The sequence below is a fragment of the Montipora capricornis genome, chromosome 5 (genome assembly GCF_036669925.1).
Source record: "Montipora capricornis isolate CH-2021 chromosome 5, ASM3666992v2, whole genome shotgun sequence".
In the NCBI taxonomy this organism is placed as follows: Eukaryota; Metazoa; Cnidaria; class Anthozoa; order Scleractinia; family Acroporidae; genus Montipora; species Montipora capricornis.
The window spans coordinates 15,325,231-15,332,730 of record NC_090887.1 but is presented as its reverse complement, the minus strand read 5'-3'; positions in this window follow the sequence as shown (position 1 = coordinate 15,332,730).

Genomic DNA, 7,500 nt, shown 5'->3' with positions numbered 1-7,500 from the left:
ACAATACATTACACTCCAATGAACTCCAGAACTTTTTGGTAGATATGTTACAGGTTGAAATTAAATTCAGATCCATTCAAATCACACTAGGTAAATTTAAATCAAATTAGGTGAATTTAATTATCCTAGGTTATTTATCAACTATTTGAAAAGGGATTTTCTTTATGGGGTGTGGTTGAAAAAAGGGGCACGGTTTTTTTAGGGGGGTTGAAAACAAAACAAAAAACCAAAAAGTCGCCTTTTTCTCCTCCCATTTTCCTCTCTACTCTTACTCTCTTTCTGTCTGTCCCTATCCCTCTTAACCTTCCATCCTTTGATGCATTCCTCATACCTACCACCCTTGACCCATTCAATTCCAATGTGTACATGAGAGAAAGAAATCGCTTTGAACTGCACTTACCGAGTCTTGAACCGGGCACCTCTGCCATCCTTTAGTACTGTGTCCTTCGCCGTAACTAACCGCTATGCAACACAGGACTTGGACAAGTAATCACCATTAATTTTAATAGCAAATACTTTTCTCCTCGTGCAAGAGGGCCCAGACTCTTCTCGGTCATAGTAAATTATGCAAAAGTTTACTCGTGCGCAATGCGTGCACCTGTACGGTTCGTAAAATGGCTAACACTAGTTGCGTTGATTCAGAGATATTCTACCAAAAATTGGGTGAAGTTAGAGCTTCCAAAAAGACAAAAGCATGCAAAATAACCCTTTTTATTGAGGACAATTAACTTTTACAACGATGCATTGACGTGGTTAGAAAGACGTAATGAAGACACCAAGGACAGAACAAATCTGACAAGTCAAGACTAAATTGCTACGGCGTAGCAAATTAATATCAAAAGAAAAGGATGGAAACTGGAGGGTGGCAAAATATTATCCAAGAACGGAAAAGAAATTGTTCAAAAATATCAACTACACCAAGTTCTTTGGCAAACCCATTAGAATATTGCGCACAAAGGAAGAGACAAGATGGACAAGTATATCAAGCGAAACTACGAATCACGGTACAATCCCAAGAGGTAATACAACTCTTTATGTCACTCTGCTCGATACACGAAGAACAAAAGTCGATCACCAGCAGGCAAAAACATATTCAAGCAAGAGAATTCCTAACACACTTGCAAATGGACCTAATGGACCTTAGAAACTTACCATGTACAAGTTCATGTCATTGCAAACACAATTGGATGCTCCACATGATTGATCATTACACAAATATTCAGAAGAAGAAGAACCTAAACGTGCTTGTTATTACTGTGTTAATCACTTATCAAGTCAACAACGAAGATAAGGACACCTCATCAGGAAAAAGCAAGAAACACACAAAGAAAATACAACAACAAAATGACAACAAGCAAACCCAGCACTATTTCATTCCAAGTCAACAACTTTGTCAAAATAAAAATTAATTGAGTGGACAAAAGTCCATTACAAACCAAGCACACTTCTTGGTAAAGTAATTGAAAAAGACCATGGATTTATGAAAGTTGTAACCAAATTTGGAATTATTAACACTTGGATTGCATGCACACCAAACAGACTACAAATTACTGAAGACATGAATGTGTTATAAGACACAACTAAAACAAGTTTCACTGCCGCATGCAAAAAAAAAACTTCACCAGTGACACATGTATAAGAGGTGCAAAAACAAGGAAGTGACTTCTCATTGTTCAACTACATACAAGTTATGACTGTTTAATAAAGGTTACAAACTTTGTGGACTACTAGAAAAAAAAATTTGAATTTGATTGTTCAAGTACTTATAACCACAAAGGGGTTTTATACTGAATTACATTTGTACAAGTAACTGTACATCATTCAATAATCTACCTTCTAAAAGGTCAGTTGTCTTCTTCCTTCCAAAAAGCAGAAAAAAAAAGTCACATGAAGGTAATTCTTATTAAACAAGGTTTTGTTTTTCTGCTGCTCTAAGGTTAAAAAGAAGAAGTTATCATGCACAGTATGCCTAACCCCAACCTTAATGCTAACCATTTCAAATCAGTGCTTAGACTAAATATCAACCAAAGGCGTTTTTACAGACTAAGGCATGAAAAACGTACGCTACCTACAACTCGTTACTGATTTTCTTACAAATATACACGTACTTGCCAACAATTGATGGACTTTTTGTTGATTTTTCCTACTTTCAATTTAAACCTAGTTTAAAATTAAATCTACCTAGGTTGAAATCATGTCAACCTGAATTTCAAATTTACCTGTAACAGATACATTGGAGAGTTTAAGATCTACGACGCGACGGCAACAAAGACGTCATAAATTCTGCATATTTAAAGGGGCAATTTCAGCACTGATCGAATGGTCATAGAATTAACTAAAATATCAAAATAACTATTCAAAACTATAGAAGAATTCTAACAAAACACAGGAAAGCCAAGAAGGGTCATGGATGGACAAAACTGGAGAGGATTGAAGTGGATTGAATTTGGGTAAATTTGAAAAACGTCGGCCCACCTTTTTTCAAATTTATATCAATCTATATCAAAATGTCATTTACAAAGCTGGAAAATCATTCTCAGTTGTTATGTGGCCGTGATTTTGCAAATGAAAGACTCTTGCTCTGCCAATTTGACATTTAGAGCTCATAATTAACAAAATGAAACAAAATTACCAAAAATAGCGTCACCTAGCCCTTTAATGAGGAAAAACAATAGCTTTGCACGCTCTGCACGTGCATTTTTCATTTTTCTACATTTTCTTCACGTTTTCAGCAACTCTGCGACGTGAAATGACCAATTCTCAAGTTTTACGGAGAACGTGAAGACAAGTCAGGGAATTTGAGTTTTCATCGTAGCTTCAACACCGCACTTCCTAATTCAGTTCCTGGAAAGTTGCGCTAGTTTTTAGAAGTTAGACAAACCGACATAATGACGAAAAAGATTGATAAACCTAAACCTGCAGTTTTAAATGACATTTTCGTTACCGTTGCGTCGTAGATCTTAACCTCCGTATTTACAGTGAACGACACCTCAGAACGCACTTCAGAATCGAAAGAACATTATTAAAGGTGTAGAATAACGGTTGGTATTGCATTTTCGGGAAGCCCCCTGCCATAGGGAATGGCTAGCTGACGTCATCGTTTCCACCTCTTGTTAAACATCATAGGCGGCGGAACGCACCGTGTTGTCAACGAATTGGGCTTCAAAAATTCAAAGAACTTGTTCAACTTTGTCAACTTTGTCGTGTTTGTTACTCAGCAAAAGCTTAGCCTTACAAAATGTGTTGAGTTATGTTTCTATACATTACGTCATTGTAAGTTAGGTGCATGATGGGTAATTCTCCCTCGTGCTCTTGAAAATTGCAATAAAAACAACAGTGAAAGCAATGAGTTCAACAGGTTATGGGCCCAGGTCAGACTCGAGGTGGAAAAGACTGACTTTCAACGGAGATGAGAACGACTACGAGTTGTGGGAAGCCAAATTCCTTGGGCACTTGCGAATGCTAAAACTGAAGACAACAATTCTACCGTCGGAAGACCCCCCCGACGAAGCTAAAAATGAAGAATGTTATGCGGAACTTATACAATTTCTAGACGACAAAAGCCTCTCATTAGTAATGAGGGATGCTGCCGATGACGGTAGGAAGGCTCTGAAGATCTTACGAGAGCATTATGCAAGCCAAAGTAAGCCACGAATAATAACGCTCTACACCGAGTTGACGTCGCTCGAGATGGGAACGAACGAGACAGTTACAGAGTACTTGATTAGGGCTGAAAAAGCAATCACGGCTCTCAGAAACGCCAAGGAAACCCTCAGCGATGGATTGATTATAGCCATGATCCTTAAAGGATTGCCAGAATCTTATAAACCACTGGCAATTCACATCACCCAAAGCACAAGTGAAATAACATTGACCGAGTTCAAAATCCAGCTGAGACGTTTTGAAGAAACCGAGAAATTCAACACAAAAGCGAAAGCAGATCAAGTGATGAAGACAGTATCCCCAACATCCTCAGTATGTTGCGGTTGCAGGCAAAGTGGCCATTTTATTAAAGACTGTCCGCGAAAATCTGAAGCGACGAAGTGGTGTAGTTATCACAAGAGCACCACTCACACTGACGGCGAATGCAGAAAGCACAACCGTAAGGACAGAACAAAACAAGCCATTTCCAGCGACCACACCAAAACCATTGAAGGGGAACACTCCTTTGCGTTTCATGTCGAAGATCATACAAACCGACATCATAATAATCCGACAGGATTACTGGTTGACACAGGAGCTACATCCCACATTGTCACAACTAACATTTTTAAAAGAGTCGATGGAAATTTCAAACCGACAAAACATTGCATGGAGATGGCGGATAGAACGAAGACTATGAATATAGCAGTCAAACGAGGAGATGCAGAGGTAATACTGAAAGATGTGAATGGGAGGCATGTAAAAACTGTGCTGAAAGATGCATTGTTCATACCCTCGTATCCCCAAGATATCTTCTCGGTGAAAGCTGCCACATCAAATGGAGCAGAACTGAAATTCCAACGAGGCCATAACGAACTTGTTCATAAGGATGGCACCACGTTCGCTATCGAAGAACATGGCCAGTTATATTATTTGAACACTGTTGAACAGTATGATAACAATAGTGATAAGGTAAGCGTCTCGCATGACGTCCACACATGGCATGAAATATTAGGCCATTGTAACTTCGAAGATGTCATAAAAGCACAAGGGGTAGTAGATGGGATGAATATATCTGGTAGTGCAGATAAATCTAAGTTTAATTGTAACACGTGCATAGAAGGAAAGTTTGTCAATAATAGAAATAGAGGACCGGATGCTAGAGCTACAAAACCTTTAGAAATGGTACACACAGATTTGGCCGGTCCCATTAATCCAGTGTCTAAAGAAGGTTTTAAGTATAGCATGGCCTTCACCGATGATTTCTCTGGGGCCGTATTTGTTTATTTCCTCAAAAATAAGAGCGATACTGTACAGGCGACAGAAAAGTTCCTGGCTGACTGCTCCCCGTATGGCCAAGTTAAGTGCATGAGGTCTGACAATGGGACAGAATTTACAAGCAATTCTTTTCAGACGCTCCTTAGGGAGAGAGGCATAAAACATGAAACATGCTCTCCTTATTCCCCACATCAAAACGGCACTGCTGAGAGACACTGGCGAGCCCTGTTCGAAACAGGTAGGTGTTTACTCATTGAGAAGCAGTTGCCCAAAAGTATGTGGCCGTATGCCATTCAGACTGCTGCCCACATTCGGAACAGGTGCTATAATACTAGGATAAAGAATACGCCCTATTTCATGTTAACTGGGCGAAAACCTGATCTTTCCAGAATGGGAGTGTTTGGATCAGAATGTTACGCATACAACCATGATCATAAGAAGTTAGACTCGAGGTGTACAAAGGGGGTGTTTGTGGGCTACGATAAGAATAGCCCAGCATACCTGGTGTATTACCCAGATAATGGTAAGGTCATGAAACACAGACTTATCAGGTTTATTAGTAAAGACAGTGTAGAAAAGCAAACACAAACTGACTTGCCATATGAGGACTCAGGCTTTTGCAGATTGCCAGTAAACGAGGCTGAAACAGCCAACCTTGACTGCAAGGTTGACACGAACACCCCAACTGGTAAAGATCTAAATGAGAGGGTTGACATCCCAAACAGTGAAGCCAACACAGATGACCCAGACGGTAAGGATGAAAACGATGAACAGGTTGCAGGTAACCCCGTTCAGACTAGAAGGTACCCTTTAAGGGAAAGGAAGCCTCCTAAGTACTTAGCTGAATTTTATACTGACCTAAATGATGGTAATGACTTGGCCTAACCCTAACCCAGCACTGATTGCTGTTATAGGGTTTGTGGAGTACCACAAACATACGCAGAGGCTATGAACTTGCCTCGTGCTACAGAGTGGAGACAAGCACAATGGAAGAGGAAATGAAATCACTCAAAGAGAATGATACATTTGAGTTAACCACACTGCCTATGGGTAAGAACCCAGTGGGGGGGAAATGGGTCTACACCATCAAAGAAAATGCAGAAGGGTCTGAAACACTTAAAGCCAGATATGTAGCCAAAGGGTATAGCCAAGTAGAAGGGATAGACTACCAAGAAACCTTCGCACCAACGGCTAATATTGCCTCAGTTAGAGTCCTCATGCAACTGGCAGCACAATACAACCTCACGGTCCACCAGATGGACGTTAAGACTGCATATTTACATGCACCTATAGATCAGGAAATATTCATGGACCAGCCAGAGGGCTTTGCAACGATGTCGGAGGACGGGGAGAGGCTAGTTTACAAATTAAGAAAATCCCTCTATGGCCTCAAACAGTCAGGCAGGAACTGGAATAAGGTATTACATGAGCATCTGGTGGGGGCTGGTTTTGACAAAAACCCAGTAGACCATTGTATTTATAGTAAACAGATAGATAACAACATAATCATTGTTCTTATTTGGGTTGATGACTTAATTGTAGCATCAGACAACATGGATTTAATGAATCAGTTCAAGGAAGGCATGAAACGCCAATTCCAAATGAAGGACTTGGGTAGAATCTCATTGTTTTTAGGCATTGATTTCAATCAATCTTGTGGGGAAATTAAGATGAATCAAAAGATCTATAGTCTTAAGATGCTCGATAAATTCGAAATGAAGGATTGTAAGCCTAGAGCAACTCCATGTGAACAAAAATTGGGGGGGGGGGGGGGGGCAACAATGATTTAATGACTGATCCCAAGAGGTATCGTGAAATTGTAGGGAGTTTAATATATGCAATGACATGCACAAGACCGGACATCAGCTGGATTGTCAGTAAACTTTCACAAAAATTGTCCTGCCCCAGAGTGGAGGACATGGTAGCTGCTAAACATGTCCTAAGATATCTTAGAGGCACAATAGATTATGAGTTGTGCTTTAAGAAATGTGATGGTGATTTGAACCTAGTTGCTTACAGCGATTCAGATTGGGCATCCTCGTTGGAGGATAGACGAAGTACCACAGGGTACTGTTTTAGTTTATCCAACAGTGGCCCCCTTATATCATGGAAATCAAGAAGGCAACCTACTGTTGCCCTTTCCACTTGTGAAGCCGAGTATATAGGTATGGCGGCTGCAGCCCAGGAAAGTCTGTACTTAACTCAGTTACTAAATAACATGGGAAGAGGATCATATAAAGCCACCAGGATCTATGGGGATAATCGAGGGGCAATAGATTTAAGCAAGAACCCAGTCAGTAGACAAAGGTCTAAGCACATTGACATCAGGCATCACTTCTTGCGTGAGATACTTGTAAATGGTAAAATTGACATTGTATATTGCCCTACAGAGGAGATGGTTGCTGATATTTTCACAAAGCCAGCAACCAAGGTTAAACTGAACATTTTTTAAAAATTCCTGTTTGGATGTTAGCTATAAGGTAGCATATCCTGTTATAATCACATTTACTGTGCATTTAGCTTTAGAGGATAAAAACAAGTGGTGGTGTTGAGTTATGTTTTTATACATTTCGTCATTGT